This window comes from Desmodus rotundus, chromosome 3, assembly GCF_022682495.2.
Source record: "Desmodus rotundus isolate HL8 chromosome 3, HLdesRot8A.1, whole genome shotgun sequence".
Classification (NCBI taxonomy): domain Eukaryota; kingdom Metazoa; phylum Chordata; class Mammalia; order Chiroptera; family Phyllostomidae; genus Desmodus; species Desmodus rotundus.
In genome coordinates this window covers 85485451-85508961 of record NC_071389.1, presented here as the reverse complement: position 1 = coordinate 85508961, position 23511 = coordinate 85485451, and the positions used below count along the sequence as shown (strand labels likewise).

The 23511-nt window shown below is 41.6% G+C and overlaps 1 pseudogene; it reads right to left on the bottom strand.

The window, feature by feature from the left end:
* Positions 1–13993: 13993 nt before the first annotated feature.
* Positions 13994–22532, bottom strand: LOC112297592 (cAMP-dependent protein kinase type I-alpha regulatory subunit pseudogene; annotated as a pseudogene).
* Between the last annotated feature and the right edge of the window lie 979 nt (positions 22533–23511).

The following is a 23511-nucleotide window of genomic DNA, read 5'->3' as shown; positions in this document are numbered from 1 at the left end:
CTATTTTTATGATGGAAGAAGTGATGACCAAGATGTGGGAAAAGCTATCAAATATATTGTTTAATTGTTGAGGAATTTTCACTTTGGAGAAGAGACTGGCAATCATGCATGTAGAAGGCAAGGAGACAGATAAAAATTGCTTTTAGTTCAAGCATACCTGATTCTTGGCAATGCATTCCTTCCTGGTTGCCAGATGTGAGAGCAAGGATGTGGGTGAAGGGGCTGACCTCTGAGTCAGGTCACAGGGCTCGGCTGTCTTCTGCCGTGTCCTGAAGTGGATTATTCATGGACACAGCCAAGACTAGGCAGCTCTAATAATTTGAGGAGTGGGTAGGATGGGTTGACCAGCTAGTAGTTTGCTTAGCAATGCAAACTAGTAGTCAAGGGTGTTACTAAAGGTGACCCGAAATGTTTCCTTACAAAGATGACCAAGTCACACATGGACCAATGTTTTGATCTAGGTAAGAGTTACAGACAATGCACATTTGACAAAATCACAGAAATGATTTTATCCAGAAACTGAACAACAAAATTCTCCATTTCTAGAATCCTGTTGGACTGAATTGGGTTTCCTGCAAACCTGGAGACATTTGGTCAAGGAAGGGTTGCTCACCACTCAAGGTTGAGCTGGGCACCAAGTCCAGAGCCCATGTTCCAGGTGGCTGCCCAGTTCAGGAGAGGAATACATTCAGAGGGTGTGATATTGTGATTTTATATAATATGTTACATAATATTTAAAATTATATACGAATACATACTTGGTCTTAGTCCCCGTTTCTGGCTCACAGCTCCCCAAACCCTTGGTATTCCCTCAGTACTAAGAGTGATAAAAGTGTCTTTTGTTATGTGAACAAGGTGACTTTTAGAAGCATGTAAGGATGGAGGCTGGTTACCAGGAGAAACAACCACGCATGTGATTAGAGGGTTGGTCTTTCTATGCCCCCCGGCTCCTGGGAGGGGCTGGAGGTTAAATCAATTGCCAATGGCCAATGATTTCATCAATCATGACTACAATAAAGCCCCAAAGGAGGTGCTTTAGGGAGTTTTCGGGTTGGTGAACACATGGAGATGCAGGGAGGGTTCCCACCTGGAGAGTGCATGGAAGCTCTGTGCCTTTTCTCCATACCTCAGGCTATGCAACCGTTCCACCTGGCTGATCCTTTTACAATAAACCAATGGTCTAGAAACATGTTTTCTGAGTTCTATGAACTGTTCTGGCAAATTAGCCAAGCCCAAGAAGGGCATTGTGGCAACTTCTGATTTATAGCCAGTTGGTCAGAAGTCCAGGTAACAAGTTGGATTTGTGATTGTCATCCTGAGTGGGAGGAGGTGGTGGGAACCTCTGATCTATAGCCAATTGGTCAGAAGCATAGGTAAGAGCCTGGGTTTGCAGCTAGCAACTAAATTGTGTGTGTTGGGGGGCGGGGGGGAGGTCAGGTAATGGACAATCTTATAAGACTGAATCCTTAACCTGTGGAATCTAATGCTATCTGTAGGTTGCATCAGAACGGAGTTAAATTCTCAGACACCAGCTGGGTGTCCTGCTAGGTGGTGTGTGGAGCCCTCCTTCCCCCATGCTGGAATTGGGTCTGGGAAACGAATTCACTGGGTAAAGCAGTACATCCATCCCCACATAAACAAGTTCAGACAGGACAACACAGCATCTGCGGAGGAAGCACTGAGTCACCTTTAGCACTGGTCATCTGTCAGCAACTCTGTTGGAACCTTGCACTGACACTGAGCCACATACATTCATCAGTTTCTATGCTCCCTCTTCTTCCTGCCCAAAATAACTAGCGATAAGAAGTGAAGCAAAACTTTTAATGTAGGATTGAGTAAGTGGGATTTTATTTTTATATAATATTTTAAGCATTATGTAAATGACTACAATCCCTGTGAACTTTTAAAACATCCCATCAGGAGGAAATGGTAAATTACACTACCCTTGCTTTAAAATAACATGTCAAATAATTCCCACACTAGCAGCTACCTGCCCTAGTCTATCCAGGCTGCTATAGCAGAATACCACATGCTGAATGGTGTATAGACAACAGAAATTTATTTCTCAGATCCAGAGGCTGGAAGTCCAAGATCAAGGTGCCTGCAGATTTACTGTCTGCTGAGAGCCCACTTCCTGGTTCAGAGACAGCAGTCTTCTCGGTGTGCCCTCACATGGCTGAAGGGTCCAGGAAGCTCTCTGGGGTCTCTTTTATGAGGGCACTAATCCCATTCATGAGGGTCCCACTCCCATGACCTAATCATCTCAAAGGCCCCAGCTTGTAGTGCAATGACATTGAGGGGTAGGTTTCAACATACGAATTTGGGGAGGACTCAAACATTCAGCCTATAGCACCTGCCTTAGAAGAGTTTTATGTGGGTTTATTAATTAACAGAGGTATTTACTATCTTATCTTTCTTCTCAGTAGTCTGAAAGAACAGAAATATTTCCTTCACCAAGCCATTGGTATAGGTCTCCATGAAGATCAAACAGAAAGGGACTACTATCCTAGCATTATCCTAACATTGTGGTAATAATTTTAGTGCTTTTCTTTACTATTTGCCCACTGTACAGTAGTCCCCCACTATCTACAGTTTTACTTTCCATGGTTTCAATTACCTGTGGTCAACAGAGACCTGAAAATATTAAGTAGAAAATTCCAGAAATAAATAATTCATAAAATTTAAAGTGCATATCATTCATTCTGAGTAATGTGATGAAATCTCATTATCCAGTGTTGTCCAGCACAGGATCTAAACTGTCCCTTTGTCCAGCATCTCCATGCTGTGTACGCTCCCTGACCATTAGTCACTCAGGACCCATCTGATTATCAGATTGGTTACAGAGAGTGAGAGAGCGAACACATTGGTATAACTTTACTACAGTACATTATTGTAACTGTTCTGTTTTATTATTAGTTATTGCTGTTAATCTCTTATTGTGCCTACTTTCTGAATTAAACTTTTGTGTGTGTGTGTGTGTGTGTGTGTATATGAAAAAACATAGTATATACAGGGGGTTTGGTAAAATTGTATTTTCAGATCCGTTGGGGGTCTTGGCACACATCCCCTTAAGATAACAGGGGTCTGCTGTATACAAATAGAGTATCTGTATAATAATCAATCTGTTTTCTTTTGTGTTTTATTTGTTTTGCTTAATCCTACACATGTGAGATGCATATACTTTGTTGCATGCACCTCTATTCATTTTTAGTTGCAAAATATTTCATCATATGAATAAGCTTCTTTCTCCATTCTACTGCTGATAGACACTTAATAGTCTGGGGTTATTACAAGCAATGGGGCTATGAACATTCTTGTTTCTGGCATCTGGTGAACATTCGTACAAGTTTCTCTAGGACAGCGCTATCTGATAGAACTTTCTGCAGTGATGAAATGTTTTACATCTGTGTTGGACAATACAGTGTCCACCAGCCACATGTGGCCATTGAGCATTTGAAATGTGACCAATGTGACTGAGAAACTTAATTTTTACTTATTTCACTTCACTTAATTAAAATTTAAATAGCCCTGACTGGTGTGGCTCAGTGGATTCAGTGCCAGCCTGCAAACCAAACAGTCACTGGTTCCATTCCCAGTCAGGGCACACGCCTGGGTTGCAGGCCAGGTCCCCGGTAGGAGGCAATTGAGAGGCAATCACACATTAATGTTTCTCTCCCTCTCTTTCTCTCTCCCTTCCCCTCTCTAAAAATATATTTTAATTAAAAAATAAACATTTAAATAGTCACATGTAACCAAGAGGCTTCCATATTAGACAGCACAGGACTAAGGTATATACATAATAGTGGAATTGGCAAGTAACCAAATGGTAACTTCAACTCTAGTAGATAACGTCAAAATGTTTCCAGAGTTCCTAAGAAATCAGACTTCTTAAAAGAAACATGGCTGTTGAGTCCTCGGGAACCTCAAGTAATATGCTAACTTTGGTTGATGAATATTATGTTTTAGTAATATTTACTAACTCCCATAGCAGGTCACTAGTGAGTAGCCATCACCACATTTAACAATGAAAATTGCTGAAACCATGCATCATTCACTCATGAAATCAAAGCAAGGACTCAGGGTTTTTAGATCAGGAGGGTGTCTGACAGTGATTTGAGAATCCTTAGTATAGTAGAAAGAGTATGTATGAATGAGGACAAATTTTATGCTTGTTGCTTTTAGCCAGTGCCTGTCAAGGAAGAGTGTTCTCACACACACACACACACACACAAAGCAGGGAGCAGTGATGGGCATTAGCTGGAATCACTATCCCAGCATCTCTCTGAAATAGCTTTGACCTTGGGGAGTTCTAGGGTGGCCCAGAGTGGGTAAGTGCCCCTGCCCCTGAAGTCTGGGGTGGGGAACAAAGAGCGGATTTTCTGGGAGCAGCCCTCCAGAGTGAGACAAGGCTTCCAGAGGTGTCACAGAGATGGAAATCTAGCTCTGACTGGGGCAGGCTTGCTGCAGACAAGGCAGTCCTAGGGAAAATGAAAGAAAGAAAACGGAAAAAAATCCTTCAGAGATCTTAACTACGGGAAAACATTTTTTGTAACAAAGAAGGAACAGGCCCCTACAAGAAGGCAAGTACATAAAAGATCTCTGAATGGTTCTATTTGGGGTTTGAAATTTCAGCTGCTTCTATCTGCAAGCCCAAGGGAGGCCCCACCCAGCCTCTGGGCTCACTCTAGTCCAACCACCTCCTGGGGCCCTCAGCCCTCATGGTGGGCCGTGGGCCAACCAGTAGCAGCATCCCAGCGAACATAGGAGTCTGTTTTCTAAAACCATGTCTGTTGAGTGGGGGGAAGAGTCAGAGTGATATTAAGAATGCATATTAAGGGAGCTTTGGATGCGGCTGCTGGAGGCGGGGTGTGGTTGGGGTGGCTGTGCTGCTGCTGTCTGACACAGCACATGCACACCCACACACCTGGAAACTCACTGTCTCCAGACCGTGAAGGACAATGAGGAAAGCCGCCAGGGCCTGTGAGCAGGGGTGGTGTAGGACTCATCTGGACCCGTGTTTTTAGGAATGTGCGTGGCCAGTTCTGGTGAACACCCACAGGACTGGAAACCCAGCCTCACGCAGCCTGCATTGCTCCATAGGGAGATGGAAGTGGGTGAGGATCAGGCAGTTTTGGATTTGAAGGTACGCACTTAGGGCTGCTCTTAGATCAGCTCCTCAAAGCAGGCATGGAAGGTCCAGAGGTCCAGGTGCTTGGAGGAGCCTTGAGGCACTTCCTGGCCGCTGCCCATTTTGTTGACCCCAGTTAAGGGCAGGGCTGTCATAAAATCTATGCCCTGGGTGTAGAAATGGGGTCCACTTTTTGTTGCCCTGTTAGGATCTTTCTTGAAGGGACCTTAGATGTTCTCTGTCACACACAATTACAAGAAGACCAGGGGAGAGCGGAGAGTTGGAAAGGCACAATGGTAAGCACTCTGCTGCTGTTCGGAGGGCAACAGCCTGACTGTGGCAGCTCGATTTTCCCTGCATAGGAGTGGCCAGGCTGCTCTGGGCTGCTCCTCAAACTCCACGGACCGCACCACTTGCTAACAAGCCTGTTAGCCGCCTGAAAGTCTGTTGTGGGTTTTGTGGTGTTGGGCTTTTTTGAAGTAGTAGAAATATGAACAGCATAATGAAATACCAACCAGAACCTCTCTTGGGATCTGGTTTATGTATCTTTCATGCTGCATTCTCAGAGAGGCTTTGACTACATGGAGTTGGGTCGAAGGTTGCAAAAGAGGTTTAAGAGCTGGGAGTAAATTTTTACCATAAATATACACTTGCATACCTTAGATTCTTTTCCAACACCCATCGCCCCCCAAAATAAAATAAAATAAAAACAAATCCCCCTGCAAAAAAAAGGAAAGAAAATAAATTAAAATCAACAGTAACTATATAGTTCATTCACTCTTTTTTTTTTTTTACCCTGAAATTCATGTTATTCTAAGCCTCCTGATGATTATTGTGGGATATACAATGGCTATATTTCAGCTCCTGCCTTTTAATGTTACTATTTTCTGATGAAATAAACACACACACACACACACACACGCCCATACACAGAACAATTAGGAAATAACGCAAGCCTTTTTAAGTGCTAAATTGTGTGCACAGGCAATGTATGCTGTGGATGTGCAGAGCAGGGACGTGGCCTGGAGTGGCTGGGTGATGCTGGAAGCTAGACTGGGGAATGGTAAGTTCTGTTGGGGTGTAGGAGGGTGAAAAGCTAAACTTGTGGCAGAGAGCTTATGATTCACGCAGCTTAAACAGTAAGGGAAAAATATTATTTTTTATTGTCTGTTTTGGCATGGCTTTTAATATTATAACCAATCAGAATGGACCCTGGCTGTGGTGATGGGGTAGAGTTTTGGAGGCCTCTGCCATGACCAGCATTTACCCATTGTGGAGGGATACGGGAAAGTCTAGCAAATTCCAGAGGAGGAATGGGAGACTGGGACAATAGAGTCACTCAGGGGGCTCTGAACAGCAGCTCTTAACAGAGCAGCACAGGAATATTTCAATGTGCTAGCAACCCATGTGTCTGGTGCAGGGAGTACCTGCTGAATATGAGCCCTGAACAAGACAAACGTATTTTTTCTCACTGGAGAATTTTAGAGGTAGGACCATTCTGGATGGTACATACATCAATCCAAGGTCTTGGCTCTTTGTAGTATTTTCTCCTGCCATGATCAGTGCATCTTATTCTCATGACAGTATCCAGAGGTAGAAAAAAGGCCTTTTCTTTCTCCTATTTTTCTTTTTATCAGCCAAGAACAGGTCTGTTCAGCAGTCTCCCTTCAGATCTCCATGAGAACTGCACCACAGCACAGTCGCTGACCCAGAAATGGAGAGGATTAATCCTATGGCAGGAAGGGGCCAGTTTCCCTGCAGTACATGTTCACCACCCAGAGGTGCGTGTGTACTTGAGTGAACTTTGGGTTCTCTCGGGGGGGAAAGAGAACTTGGCATTGAGTAGGCAGCCCACAGTGTGCGTCTAGCTAGGTTACATGAAGTAAGATGCAACCATGTATAGATGGTCTTCTCCAGGTGAAGAAGCTCTGATCCAATCAGCAAACCCATTAGTGTACTGCTAATGACAACTTGGTGAGCACTTGCTGTGTATCTCCATACTGTTGCCCGTAACGGCTATTTCATTTGCAGTCCCACCAGCAGTCCACAAGGACTCCAAACACTTTACATACATTATCTCATGGAATCTCCAGGAACCCCTGAAAAGCTGTACCTGAGCACCAGAGGGGTTATGCACCCTGAAGAGTTTACCAGGCAGTAAATGACAGCATGGGGACAGGTGGTAGAATGGAAACGACATTTCATTACAGTCATGTGTGGAATAGATTGAGAAGCAGAAACATTGATGGCATGGATACCTGTTACAAAGCTCTGGAAATGATGCTGCTTGGAGATGAGGGCCCGGGCCACTGTGAAACAACATTTTCAGTACCTGTTATGTGTGAAGAATTTTTTCAGGCAGGTTTTCTCATTCAATTTCTTCATTTGTACAAGAATTCTGTGGAATAGGTACTTTTTTATAGTGGTAAAAACCCCTCATAATAATAAAGATTTTATTTATTTAGTTTTTAGAGAGGGGAAGCGAGAGATAAAGAGAGGGAGATAAATATTGATGTGCAAGAGAAACACTGATTGGTTGCCTCCCGCATGCCCCAAACTGGGCACCTGGCCCACAACCCAGGCATGTGCCCTGTCTGGGAATCGAACTGGTGAGGTTTCAGTTTGCAGGCTGGCACTCAATCCGCTGAGCCACACCAGCCAGAGCAAACCATAATATTAAATTTGCTATCTTAACCATCTTCAACTGTACAGTTCAGTAGTATTAAGTATCTTTGCATTGTTGTGCAACAGATCTACAAGTTTTCATCTTGCAAAAACTGAACCTCTATACCCACTAAATACTACTTCCCCTTCCCCCTTTCCCCAGCCCCTTTCATCTTTCTGTTTCTATGATTTTGACTACTTTAGATACTTTATCTGAGTAAAATCATATAGTATTTACCCTTTTGTGACCCTCAATGTTTATCCATGTTGTAGCATGTGACATGATTTCCTTTAAAAAGGCTGTCTAATGCTCCATTCTAAGTACATACCACATTTTCTTCATCCATCATTCTGTCAATAGGCATTTCAGTTACTTTCACCTTTTGGCTATTATGGATAGTAATGCTCTGAACTTGGGATACAAATGTCTCTTTGAGATGCTGCTATCAGTTCTCTTGGATAGACACACAGAAGTGGGATTGCTGGATCATATTAATTCTATTAATAATTACATATAATTTTATGTAATTTTATATAGTTATATGATATGTCATCATATAATCCTATTTTTTATTTTTTGAGCAAATGCCATCTGTTTTCCATAATGGCTGTTTCATTTTACATTCCCACCAATACATAAGCATTCCAATTTTTCTGCATCCTTGCCAACACTTGTTATTTTCTGCTCTTTTGACAGTAGCCATCCTAATGAGTGTGAGGTGTTAGTTATCTCATCGTGGTTTTGATTTGCACTTCGCTTTGCCTAGTAGTGTGTGTTGAACACCTTTTCATATGTTTGTTAGCCATTTGTATTTCTTCTTTGGGAAACTGTCTATTCAAGTCTGCCCATTTTTAAATCAGGTTATTTGTTTTTCTTTTGTTTTCTGAGTTGTAGAAGTTCCTTATATATTTTGAATATTAACCCCTTATCAGATACATTATTTGCAAATGTTTTCTCCCTTTCTGTTGTTTGCCTGTTCACTCATTATTTCTGTAGGATAGATGTTTTTGTACTAATTACAATTAAATGAATTAATACTTGAAAAAATATTTCATATGCCTCAAATATATTGTGAGATACTTAAGAGTCTTTTCTTGTCTTTTACCCCTAGCAGCAATGCAATGCCTTCCTGTGGATGCTTGTTGAGTAAGAGAGTAGACTGAGCTTCAGTGGTTTCGTGGCTTTCTCAAAGTCCCATCACTACCACGATGCAGTATCAGAATTTGAATTTGGGGATCCAATATCAGTTTATCATTCATAAACTGGAAAAGAAGCAGTGACACTACTGCAGGAAGGAAGGGGAACCTAACCAGAGCTGGGCCTTCCAGCAAAATGAAGAGCCATCAGCTCTCCACTATCCAATGGGCTGGGTAACTAGATGCTCCATAAAGCTGCCATGAACTTGCATCAAAACAAAAGCAACCAAAAACAGCCAAAAAGCAGAACAACCAAGAAAACCCATGGCTCTACTTGAGAATCCTAATTACAACTTGGATTGCATGCCCAGAGGAACTCTGGGGTCCCAAGGTAGAGTGAAGTCGGATGCTCGGCTGATTTCCTAGCCTCAGCCTCACAGCCAGCCGGGGATGAGCACGCACCCCCTCACCTGATGAGGAAGGCCAGCTTCTCCTACTCAGGTGCTAGGTGTGGGTGTGAGCTCCCTGAGCCAGCTCCACCTTAGCCCACAATCAGCAGCTCAGATCCATGCCCCAAATAGGGAGTGCTTTCCTAACAGGATGGGAAGGCTGCAAGCTAATTCCTCTCACTGTTCTAAGCTAGGGCAGGGCCAGCCAGCCCTACGTAAAACTGTAAAGTCAGGAAATTCGGCTTTTGGACGTCTCCACCCTCTTCTTTCTCTGTGCCTCTCTCTTCACTTCCCACCACACCCTTTTGGGCATTCCACTGCTCTCCGCCTTCCTTGTTAAGGAAGATTTGCTCAATGGAAATTAGCCACTTACAATTTAGCATGAATTTATCTCTAATTAAAATAAACTCCTTCTCATGCTCTTAAAAACATTTTCCAGAAGCAGAGTGTTAGTAGTGAAGGTCATCTTCTTGGTGATCCTTCCTACTTCTACAAAGGCTGTCAAGGACTGAAAGACCACTGGCTCTCGAGGTCTTGGTTTTTAAGTGCCAAGTGATCCCGACTGTAAAATAAAATGTATTCTTTTGGGGAGAGGGTAACAGAGCAATAAAGTGACACTGCAGGTGAACTTGTGTTAGAATTTCCAAGGATTCTGAGAGAAAACCAACGTTAACAGAATTTTCTGTGTCAGGTTTGAACTTTCACTGTCATCACACCTGACTTCCATCCCATCCTCATTTCAGATGAAGGGACAAGTTCAGAAGGTTTGGCTTACCCAAGTTTCCAGCTAGCAAATCCTGGAGGTGGAATTGAACTTGCAAAAATCCTGCCGCATTATGCTCATTCAGAACAGAGTTTAATATACATTATAATGTCCTGAGGCACCACAGGAAAACCTCAGATTAACATGGAGCACGACGCCTGGGCTATCAATATTACCTGGTGGTGACTTAAAACTTCCCAAAAGGTTTTTGCAGGAATTTATTATAAAGTGGAATGCATGGATCTTTTTTAAGCTCAAACAAGAGATTTGAAAGAAATTTCAGATTTCTTTTGACATGAAAAGCTTGGAGGTGGAGTAGAAGGCAGCATGGGGCCGTGTTCTGCTCCTCCCATGAGACTACCTTTGGCCCAGAAATTGGAGGAGCAGGACAAGCTGAGAAAATACAGGGCATACAGTTGTTCGTATGGGAAACAATACCATTATCAATGAATAATAACACAGGAATGAACTCAGTGTTTTGTGTACTCACAAGTGTAAACCTACTTTTCCCATATCTTGTGCTGTTGGAAAAAAAACAAGTAATTAATGTCTCCTTTATTTATTTATTTTTTATTGTATATTTTCCATTACCATTTAGTCCCCTTGGGCCCCCCTCCCCCTGCAATCACCATACTGGTGTCCATGTCCATGAGTCCTTTTTCCTTTCTGCTCAGTCCCTCCACCCCAGTAGCCGTGGTCCTGCTCTCAATCTATGAGCCTGTCTATTTTGCTTGTTAGTTCTATTTATTTATTCTTAAGAAGCCCCATTTCCCCTCATTCAATGTATATATTATCTGTATTTAAACAAAGTGGAATGGCAATTTTTATCTTCAGAAATAATAAATATTCCCAAATATGAAATTTTAAATATATGCAATAGAAGATTAGGTTATTCAGATTTGGGGGGAAGCCTTGCTCATTCTTTTGTTCGTGTGTTGTTGTAGCCTCTATACCACATATTCACATTTAAAACTTTCTACCCCACAAAAAAATAAAAATAAATGAAGTTAGTTTAAAAACACTTTATATGATACAGCATATGCAAAATATTATCATTTCAACTTGTAATTATTATTCTTTTTTCATACTAAGTCTTCAAAATCTGGTGTGTATTTTATTTTATTTTTTTAAAGATTTTAGTTATTTACTTTTTAGAGAGAGGGGAAGGGAGGGAGAAAGAGAGGTAGACAAACATCAATGTGCGACAGATACATTGATTAGCCACCTCTTTCATGTCCCAACCAGGGACCTGACCCGCAACGCAGGCACAACGCAGGCATGTGCCGACTGGGAATCAAACTGGTGAACCATTCAGTTTACAGGCCAGCATTTGATCCACTGAGCCACACACCAGCCAGGGCAGGTGTGTATTTTATACGTACAATCTAGACTAATCCCATTGCAAAGGCTCAGCAGTCACGTGTGGCTACAGTACCAGAGTGAAAAGCGCAGCCCTGTATCTCTCCAACATCTCCGTTTTATGAATGGGGAACCTGAGGCCCAGAAAGATGAGGAAAGTCTTAGCAAGTTAGTCGCATGTCAGACTCCCAGTCTAAGGCCCTTTGAAAGTCTAAATTTGTGTGTGTGTTTTTCTTGAACTATGTGTATTATTTTAAAGCAAAACAAACACCTGATTAAATGAACTTAACAACTTCTGGAAAATGTTGTTGAGGAGTTATTTCTTTAGGAGTTCTTCAAGAGGATTAATTTAACAACCAACCACCAAACATGTAGCTGCTGTCATCGGGATCTGTTCATTTAATCCTTCTTTAAGGGGAATGTAAAGAGGGGGCTTGACTAGTGCTATGCATCCCGCACAGTAAGTCTTCAAGATCTGGCAATCAACAGCTTCCCCATCGTTCCGTACTTGCAGTCTGTGCTAATAGTTAGATTTCAAGAGCACACCTCCCTCTAGAGGAGCAAAAATTATTGCAAGGAGAATGAACTGAAGTATTATCACAATTAAAGTGGCTCCCAGTATGAAAAAAGTTGCTGTTAGAGACTGATTCATGTATAAGGCAAAACTGACTTGTGATTAAGGTGCCAGATAACTGGCACCTCAAACCGATTTATTCCACTAATAAAAACATAATTTTTATTTTTAATTTTTTAAGTATAAAAATGTAGCTAAACACAAAATTAGATCAGAAAAACCTCATTTAATATAGATTATTTTGAAACATAAATAAATTGTAATAAGGTGGCTTTCTAACCCACATTAAAATGTAAATAAACCCTCTTTCCCAGATTTATACTCCAAACCTAGTAACAACCTAAAAACTGTTCAAATCTATATATCTAAAAAATCAATCATGACCAATTTAAATTACCCAGGAAAGGGTAGGAGGGGGGATTAATATCACAGCCAATTTAATACAAATGAAAAAATGCTTGCAGTCACTCCCAATTATAACCCTACGTTACATATAAATCACAATGGAAATATAAGTGCCTACATTACAGGACTGTGAGATTTTGTTTTAAAAAATAACAAAAATAAAATGTTGGTTATCATTGGTGTGCGTGGAATAATGTAACACATAAGGTTGATAAGGCTGGAAAATACTAAAATATAGCTAAAATTCAAAACACAAGCTTACTTCAAAAAAAACAAAAAATTTGTCAGAGAAATAAATGCTAAGTAGGAAAGCCAAACTTTTCAGCAGGATGGTCTTTTAGACTAATTTGAAAAAACTCAGACCCATCCTACTCCACTGCCAACCCACAGTAAATTCTAGCTAATGTAAAAAGGAAGGGGAAGGTCAAACCAGAGTAAAAATCTTCTTTGCAAATCTTTTGCCCCCATGAATTTAGTGGAGTAAAGTTCCTAACACTGTACTTGTCCACCTGGCATTTCTCACTTTAGCAACATCACCTCCATCTTTCTGTTATAACATGGTGCATCTATTCCCAGCAAACCCAGTCTCCTGGAATCAGTGTTTAATGTGCATAGCAGATAATCCTGGAGTCAGCTGAAGGATGACACCAACCAAAACCTCTAAGTTAACAACCAAGAGTATACACCTCAAATTCTTACTCTTAATTCAGCATCTGATGATCAGTGTTTGGCAGCAGCTTGATATATAAAAGTCTAATCAGATTTTGTGAGTTGAGGCAGATGTTGTTCAATCATAACCCAATATTTGCAGCCTATGATTTAGTTTCAAATTCAAAAGGCAGGTATGGACAGCCACCCCTAAATATGTTTCAGAATCGGAGAGGAAACAATAACAAGATATAACCAATGCCAGGCAAACTAGCTTGACAACAAAAATTCTGGTTAAAAAGAAAAAAAAGATGGAATGGATTAGATCCATCTGGAATTAGCAAAAATGGGCATTTTCCCACCTTTAATCTAGTTTAAATATAGGCAGATATCTTCCTAAGATTTTTCTATATCCATTTTTCCTAATTCTCTAAAGCTTAATGAGAAATCATTTATTCTATAAAGAAATACAGCATACATGGCCACAGCCTAAAATATGCTTATGATAACTAAAACATTATGTCACTTAAGAAAAAATCTTGCACTGTTACATCCTTACTCCATGGTAATACATTTGGTGCAGGCATCTGGCCTCACCCGAGAGCACAGCATGTGCTGCCCAGGCTGAGTTCTAACCTGAATGCAGAAAAGCAGGAACAGCAGAGTCTGTGAACTCTATTTAATTATGCACGAGCACTCAGTTAATGCTCTAAATTCAAAACATTGCAATAAAAGCAACTTTTAACATAGACAAGAAGCTGTGAGACCTGTGGCCACGTGGTGCTACATGTAGGGAAAATAAAACATTATGCAAGAGTGAAGCATGGATCGGGGAGAGGAGAAAAGGGAGGCACAGGAGGCAGATTTCAGACCGAGGGTGACATGAAACTTGTACTGCTGGATGGATGTCTGAGGATATCTGAGCACGGGCCAAGACCATGTTTGAATCTAGGTTAATCCAGGTTAATGCACTTCAAAGGGCCACAAGCAGCCACTGAGGCTGCACCTGGACGATTTATCAATAGTGCTATCTCACCAAAATAATCAGGAGACCCCAATCTTCCCACTTAAACAAACACTTCATTTCCTGACCTACATTGTAGCACAGCAGCTGACCCTGCTAAAATAATGATGAACTCATCCCCTTTCTCTCTGCCCCACAGTTTTTCTGCCTATCTTCAAACTGGACCGGTTCAAATGCATCAGCTACCTGGAGACTTGTCCAGAGATTCTAAAAGAGACACTTCAGAAAGGAAATCCTCACACATCTGCTTTCTCAGAGTGTTTCCCATAAGGATTCTTCTTTTTCTCTCTTTTATTTTATTTTTAATTATATTTTACTGATTATGCTATTACAGTTGTCATCATTTTTCCTCCTTTGCTCCCCTCCATCCAGCATCCCCACTCCCTCAGACAATCCCCACACCATTGTTCATGTCCATGGGTCATGTGTATAAGTTCTTTGGTGACTCTGTTTCCTATACTGTACTTTACATCCCCATAGCTATTCTGTAACTACCTGTTTGTACTTCTAAATCCCATCACCTCTTTACCCATTCCCACACACCCCCCTCCCATCTGGCAACCATCAAAACACTCTCTGTATCCATGATTGTCTGTTCTTCTTGCTTGGCTTGTTTTTTAAGATTCAATTGTTGATAGACATGTATTTTTTGCCATTTTATTGTTCATAGTTTTGATATTCTTTTTCTTAAATAAGTCCCTTTAACATTTCATATAATAATAGTTTGGTGATGATGAACTCCCTTAGTTTATTTCTTGTCTGAAAGTTCTTTATCTGCCCTTTGATTCTAATGATAGCTTTGCTGGGTAGAGCTATCTTGGCTGTAGGTCCCTACATTTCATGACTTTGAATATTTTTTGCCAATTTCTTCTAGCCTACAAAGTTTCTCTTGAGAAATCAGCTGATAGTCTTACAAGGATTCCCTGTAGGTAACTAACTTCTTTTATCTTGCACCTTTGAAGATTTTCTCTTTATCTTTAACCTTTGGCATTTTAATAATGGTGTGTCTTGGAGTGGTCCTCTTTGCATCCATCTTGTTTAGGACTCTCTGTGCTTCCTGGACTTGCATGTCTATTTCCTTCACCAAATCAGGGAAGATTTTTTTTTTCTTTTTCAAATAGATTTCCAATTTCTTTCTCTTTCTCTTCTCTTTCTGGCACCCCTATAATGCAAATGTAGTACTTCTTGAAGTTGTCCCAAAGGCTGCATATACTTTCTTCATTTTTTTTTGGATTCTTTTTTCTTCTTGTTGTTCTGATTGGTTTTTCTTCTTCCTTATGTTCCAAATCATTGATTTGAATCTTGGTTTCATCTACTCTGTTGTTTCCCTGTAAATTGTTCATTATTTCAGTTAGTGTAGCCTTTGTTTCTGACTGGATCTTTTTTATGCTGTTGAGGTCCTCACTAATGTCCTTGAGCATCCTTACAACCAGTGTTTTGAACTCTGCATCTGATAGATTGCTATCTCCATTTCATTTAGCTCTTCTTCTGGAGTTTTGATCTGTTCTTTCATTTAGGCCATGTTTCTTTGTCTCCTCAGTTTGGCAGCCTCCCTGTGCTTGTTTCTATGTATTAGGTAGAGCTTCTTTGAGTCCATGTCTTTGTAGCATGGCCTAATGCAGTAGGTGCCTTATAGGGTCCAGTGGCATATCCTCACCTTTCACCCAAGTTGGGTACTAGAGGTGTGCCCTTCGTGTGGGTTGAGTACACTCTCCTCTTGTAGTGGAACCTTTGTTGCAGTTGGCAGATCAGTGGGAGGGGTTTACACAGTCCAGTCAAATACAAGGACTGACTGTGACCAATGACCACCAACCTCCACCCTCCATGGAGGGTCAGTTGTGCAGGGGCGGAGTGGTGGTGCTTCAGTGTAGTCTGTAGCTTCCAATGGGTGTGCTGGCCCTGGGGTTTCCCAGGTGGTTCAGACCAAGGTCAGCCCCTGCCTGTGTTTTGCCCAGGGCCACCCTGCCTGAAGTATATAGCAATCTGAGATGGCTGCTACTTGTGCTGGGCTTGGAGATTCACAGGTGAACCCAAGCTGTGACTCTAGGCTGGCTGCTGCTAGTTCCTGGCCTGAGGCTCACTGAGGTCAGCTGTTGTTTCTTTGAGAGGATTTAGAAAGTTGTGAAGCATGAGACAAGACCACCCATTCTCTTGGAAAATCAGCTTGGGTGGGGCCGTAAATTAGGTAGGGTGGAGTTTCTAGGAATTTCCAAGGCAGGTCAAACAGTGTTAGCCAGGTTTATAAAGTCTCAGATATGGAACCAGCTTACCAGCTCTGTGGCGAGAGGGTTTAGAAAAGGGGCAATGGCCTCTGCTCACCTTGATGCCAGACACTTCAGTTCTTCTCTTTACACAACTGGTGCCTTTGATGCTGCTACCCCACTGCTGGAGCTCAGAGGGAGTTAGTGTGAGTAGGTGAGTCCCTGTGTGGGTTCCCTAAGGGAAACTGCTCTGGGCTCCAGAAGTTTCTTCTACCAACTCAATCCCCACTGGGTTTTGCAGCTAGAAGTTGTGGGGATTTATCTTCTTGGCAGTGGTACCCTGGGCTGGGGGGCCTGGTGTGGGACTGTGACTCCTTGCTCCTCAGATACTCCCCAATTTTTATCCACCACACATGGGTGAGGGACCAGACCATTCTGAACCTGTGCCCCTCCTACCATTCTGGATGGACGTGGTTTCTTTAATTTCATAGTTGTCAGACTTCCATTCAACTTGATTTCTGATGGTTCTGAGTGATGGATAATTTAGTCATAATTTTGATGTGGTTGTGTGAAGAGGTGAGCTATGTCTGCCTATGCTACCGTCTTGGCTGGAAGTCCAAGGATTCTTCTATAGCCGTCTTGGTCAATGTGCTACAATTTCACATTTGTCTTAGCTTTGATAGTGGCTATTCTAGGTGTTTTGTAAATGGAAGCAAGTTCTTCAAAGCTGTCTCCTTCCTCACACTGGTTGCCCATTCATTGTTGACATAGACATTCATCTCTTCTTGATTAATCACATAGAGGTTATCCCCTTCATTATCTTGATGAGTAACAGTCTTTCCAGCAATAAAGGAAGCTGGAAATATGGCATCAAAAATATCACTTCTCTCATAATCATCAAGATGTGAAAACAGCACATGCTTTTTAATGACCTTGGCTAATGCATCCATTGTCTTATAATCTTTTGGTATAACCTTTCTAACATGTGATGCAGCATCTTCTCCCTGCAGACTTCAGCGATTATAGCACCTTCACCTTGCCTCTGACCTTTAACCACTGGGTTGGGTGGAGGAGAGATTTCATCCTCCCTTGAACCTCCACAGAGAGTGTTAACTCTGCAGATTCTGAATCTATTTTGCCTCCTCCTTCTACAGCCTCTGGAAGTATTCCCTGAGGAATGCCATGGGTCTCTTGGTAGAGCAGTGCACAACTGCACTATAAATGTCTCAGCAGGGCCTGACTCTTGTGCTTCTGTGTGGAGAGCTCACATTCCCAGAGGCTGTGCTCATTCTCATGGGCTATGGTGCTGCCATGAAGCCTGGTTCTCTGTTCCTTTCCTGATGCTTCATGTCCCCTTTATTCTTCCTTCTGCTCTTCACTCCCTCTCCATGCAGCTCTCTTCGAGAGCACCCTTCTCTCCTCCACTCTTCTCTCCTTCTCTCTCCTCTTCACTGACTTATATTTTTAATTTAAAAAACCCTCTTAATTAAAAAAAAAGTTTTATTGATTTTAGAGAGTGAGATTGGAAGAGGGAGAGAGAAACATTGGTTTCCTCCCATATGTGCCTCAACCAGGGATCAACCCCTCAAACTTTTGGTGACGGGTTGAGGCTCCAACCAACAGAGTCACACCAGTCTGGGCAATAAACAAAAGTCTTTTAAGAGATGAAATTTTAACTTGGTCTGTCAGTCTTTGAAGGTCTTTTCTAAGTCATTGATCTGCTACACTTTTGATAATCATAGAACTGTAAAGAAGAAATAGTATGGCCATTTTGCCCAGTTCCCTTAATCCACAAATGAGAAATTTCCCCCAAAGGAAAGCAGCTTACACATTCCCCTAGGAAAGAGAGGGATCTTGGGCTAGTGGCTCCCCTGGCCCCTGGAGCAAGCCTTGGCAATGTTTCCATGCTGGGGCAGCAGGAGACAAGCTCCCAATATTACTGTCAATATCACATCATTGAAATGAAAATCCAGGCTGAGCAAGACCAACTACGAGCGATCGAGCGATCGTGCTGTCTCTTGGGCTGGGGTACTGTTTTATGCCCTGTTGAAGGAGAGATTCATGATGGTGCTTCACTGTGGGAGTCTGTCAGCTTTCCAAGTAAGCAAAGGGCTCACTTAAAATCAGGATCATCTCTTAAAATCAATTTATCTTAAAAACTTTAAGAATATATTTGGGAAGAGATGGCAAAATGTGCAGTTACAAGCCTTGGTTTCAAAGTTTCCCATTCTCATATTGTGGTGATTTAGGATTGAATAATTCATCAGACAATCCATTTTTGGCTGAGCACTTTGGTGAATAGTCGAAGTCAAAATGACAATTGAGCTTTAAATTCATCCGTTTCATTAGCTGGACGATAAGAGAGTGCTGCTGTGGCTCTGAGGCTGGTCACTGTGGAATGGAGCCACTGGTCACTAAAGGGCAGGGCTAGAGGGCACAAATAAATCCACATCAACTCCTGGTTTTCATTTGCATAAATGTGAGGAGTACGTCCAATTCACATAATAGCCTCAAATTTGTTTAAGAAACACAACATGGTATTCACTTAAATATATATTGAGCATTTTATGTTTTGGACACCATTCAGTTCAGACAAAACTGAACAAATGTAAAAATCCCTGCCTTTGTGGAGCTTACTTTCTAGTCAGAGGTTGGAAGGTGAGGAAGGACACGTGATACATACAGTTGACCCTTGAACAATGCCAACGTGCGGGGTTAGGGGGGCCAACCCTCACAGAGCTGTAGAAAAATCATGTAAAGGTAATAAGGTGTGTAGGGGCCAGAGGGAGGGGGGCAGGCCACAATTCCAAATAGAGTGGTCAGAATAGGTCACTGAGAAGGAGATATATTTTAAAACAAGGATCAGTTTTGGCAGAACTAAAAATTCTACCAGCATTTGTTCAATCTACAAGTTCTGTAAGTGCATCCACTAGTAAAATCTAAGTATCAGAACCAAAAAGGCATTTCGAGTGACACCATGCTAGGCCAGTACCAGTAGGCATTGCAATTCCGCCTACATCTACTCTCTGGGTCACATGTTTAAACTTTGATGCCTCTGCAAAAAAGTTACTTAACAACAATAACAAGTAAGATAAAGATATAGACACTTGCATAATATAGTATTATAATGTGCAAGTCCTGTTTTAAGTACTTAGTGTACTTTAACTCATTAAAAAAAACTTTTCTTAGAAATGTTATACAGGAATTAGAGAGAATAGTATAGTGAATCCTACATATGTATTACCCAGCTTTTGCAACTATTTATGTTCTGATAGTCTTGCTTTACCTATCACTTTTCTTTAGGGATAGGGACCAAGAAGGAGTATTTTAAAGCAATCACAGATATAATGTTCATTTTACCCACAAAGACTTCAGTACACCTGAGAGAACAATTTTTTTAAATGCCACAACACTGTTGTCATATCCAACAAAGTCAACAATTCCTTACATCTAATTCCTACTCCATTTCTAATTTTCCCTGCCTAATATTTATTATTTGTCTAATAAAAAAGCCCACCTGTTTACAACTGGTCTGACCTCCTCAGGATCTAAATGAAGTCTGCAGTGTTGGGGTATACAAGGTCTGTCTGGAAAGAGTCCAGCCATTGTTAATATACCAAGAACAGTTTGCTTGACATCAAGGTAGCCTGGCAGCCAAGGAGAGTGGACTGGAGTTTGCATGTATAAACTATGACGATTTCACTGTACTAGTCATGGGAAGTAGGCACCATCGAGTGAGCATGTGTACTGTGTGGCCATCACATTCAAAACAACTGAGAGAGTACAGCAACAAATCTGCATCCAGTTTGCGTTAAGCTTGAATATTCCTCTGCAAAAACTATTCAGATGATTCAGAAGGCCACAGCTATGGGCAACTAGTGATTGACAGCTTCATCATGACAATGTGCCCGCTCATGCATCATGCCTTGTGCAGAGATTTTTGGCAAACTATTAAATCACCCAGGTGACTCAACCCCTGTACAGCCCAGGTTTGGTGCCCTGCAACTTCTGGCTTTTTTCAAAACTAAAATCACTTTTGAAAGGGAAAAGATTTCAGACCATCAATGAGATTCTGGAAAATATGATGGAACAGCTGATGGTGATTGGGAGAACTGAGTGAGGTCCCAAGGTGCCTACTTTGAAGGGCACTGAGGCATCATTATCCTATGTATCTTGTATCTTCTTCAATAAATGTATTCATTTTTCATATTGCATGGCTGGTTACCTTCTGGACAGACCTTGTATGTTTTCTTTTTTTTATAATAGTTCTCCCTCCCTTTCTTTCCCTTATAGACACTGCCTTCAGATTTGGTTGATTTTATCTTCCTTACATTATTTCTTCTATTCCACTGCACTATATCTTTCCTATAAAGTGTTGGTTACTTCTAGAGGCTACATACATAGACTCAAGTTCAATGTTGTTTTTGCTTTTCTTTTTGGTGGGGGGAGGCAAGATACTTTATAGGTGGTTCTGTGTATTTCTTTTTACATCACAACTGGAGCACTAAGTATCTGGCTATTCCACTTTTAATAACTGAGCAATGAGTTCCAGTATTATCAGCCTGATCCATCCATACCCTGCTCCCCAAAGCTCTGCCCAGCACCTTCACTGTAGCTCTACGAGGCAGGCACTATTATTATCTCAGATGGCCCTTCCTGAACTCTGGCCTCAGCTCCCTGAACTTCTAGCCTTCAATGCATTTATCTACTACCCTACTGCAGCCATTCACACCATGGCTGTACCCTAGGCATCCCCAACAAGGGCAACCCTCTGTGAGCACAACCTTAAACATCCCATTCTCTGACCTGTCTCTCGAGCACTTGTACTCTGGCCTCCTGACTAACAATTTTGGGGCCCTAAGGACCTACCACTTCTTCACAGACAAATTTATGACCCCATGACAGCTAAATACAGAATTTGTAAAGGCTGAAACTTCACCTAAAGATGCAAAAGTTAATCAGCCTTTAAACAAAACTATTGTATCAAGTAGCACTTATATGAGACATGGAAACCCCTCAGAGATCTGGAGATAGCTGTGCTCACACATTAGGTTACATCATACCATTCTAAACAGAAATGAAAGAAAAAGGATTGGGTGGCTTGGTGGCTATGTGTAGCTGTGAGAGGGGCACCTCCTCATGATCTTAGCCTGCCAGCAATCAAAGCAGGATGTGGTAGACACAGAAAATGAAAGGGAGGTGACAACGGAATTCAAGAACTCTACGAATTCAAGTCTTGATTCTCCAAATTCAAGTTCAGAGATTTCCACAGCACTATCAACTGGGACTAAGATCTCTGCAGAACACAGATACACAAAAAGCAGCTTTTTCCTCTGGAAACTAGATGAACTGATTTGTTACCTGACATTACAATTTCCCCTGGAATTTATAAAAGCCTTTATGTCCAATGCAACATAAACCCAAGGGATATGGAAGTTAAAAACTCCAACCTGAATGTGGGAAATGTGAAAACCTAATCCAGTTCAAGAGTCAGAATGTGGAGAGCTCTTGCTTTATAATCACTAATGGCTGATAACTTACCCACTTGATGTGGTCACAAAACATCTTCATGGGAAGCTACACATGGAGGAAAATTTGCTCTAGGTGATGATCCTTGCAGCTCTTTCATCATTAAAAGGTAAATCCCCCAAATCAAAGTAAAGCTGATTGTTCTGGTCTTCATTTACTATGTGTATAGGCAACTAAAAATTAGAAAACCTGTTAAGCTTTTGAAATGAAAAGGATTTTTTAGAAATGTCATTATTCAGAGCCGATGACAGTTGAGATGCACTTGTACAAGCTTCTAAAGGAACTTTTTTCCAACTCATTTTCTGAGCCAAAATGTTAATGAAATACAGCCACAGAACAGGGTATGCCTACAATCAAGAAACAGCAAGCCACTTGCACTGAATTAAAAAATAAAAACAAACTCATGAAAAGTGGAAATCTTCTCACACAGCTCTTAGCACCGAACTGTAAAGTTTTTCTTGAGTCTACCTTCATCAAGTTAGAAAGCTGAAGAAAATGTGATGTCAGTCCAGAACCATGGAGGCACACTTCATCAGACCTAAGCCCACAGCTGCCCAGGTCCTACCTCTTCACTCCAAGGCCACACTCGAACGCTGGAGCTTCTGCACCAGTGAAAGTCCTGTTCCTGACCTGCTTTAGCAGAGGAAGCATAAGAACTTGAGCAGCATAGGAAATAACTGATTTTGTGCTTCAAAGATATTATCCAGGTTTCTCACAGTAAACTTTTATAAACACCTGCATTATTTGAAGGGATAAGAAAATCAGCAAAATGTGACAGAAAGTCAGATACATCTGCAATTGGCAAAATTATGTCCCAACCTTTGCACCAAGAGGCCCAAACCTCATCCCTCCAAACAGAAAGTAACTATGCAACAATAATTCATGGACGCAAAAATCTAACTGTCAAGCACTCAAACTTCAACTGCAATCAGTCAACAAGTAGCCTTATAACCCACCCCACCAGAAGGCTTGGAAGAAGAAGCCTATTCTGACTAAGAGTTCTGCCTCAAGTTCTTAGGCAGAATAGGCTTCTTCTTCCAAGCCTTCTGGTTAGAAGGATAGAATTGAGAGAAATAAAGTTTCACACAAGACTGGCAAGAATATTACCAGTGGTTACTACTCAGCCACAGACTAGGGACCAGAATCCAAACAGGGATAGAGCCACTTCAGCAAGAGAGTTATGGGGAAAATGTTCTTCAGATTAGAATCCTCCTAAAGTCCCAAATCTTAGCATTTTACAAGCCACCTCCTCCTGGCAGCAATGTGAGAATGAATCGTCCCTAAATTCTGTGGACACTGCTTTTGCCCAAGTGAAATTGATTCCAAACAGAATTGCTTTAGATTCACCAAAAGATAGCTCTGAGGAGCTTTACCACGGGGTACAAATACACATTGTCTGGCTACCAGTCAAGATGGATGACGGAATGGGTAAACACTCTGCTTGCCTTCTCCCATGACAACAAAATTATAGCTAAATTATAGGACCCTTGAGAACCACCTGAAGACTAGCTGAACAGGACGGTAACTGAGGACACAAAGAAAGAAGCCACGTCAGGAGTGGCAAAAGGGCTGGAGACCCAAAATGGGCTGGTCCCACACCCAGGTGTGGTGGTTATAGGTCAGGAGGGAT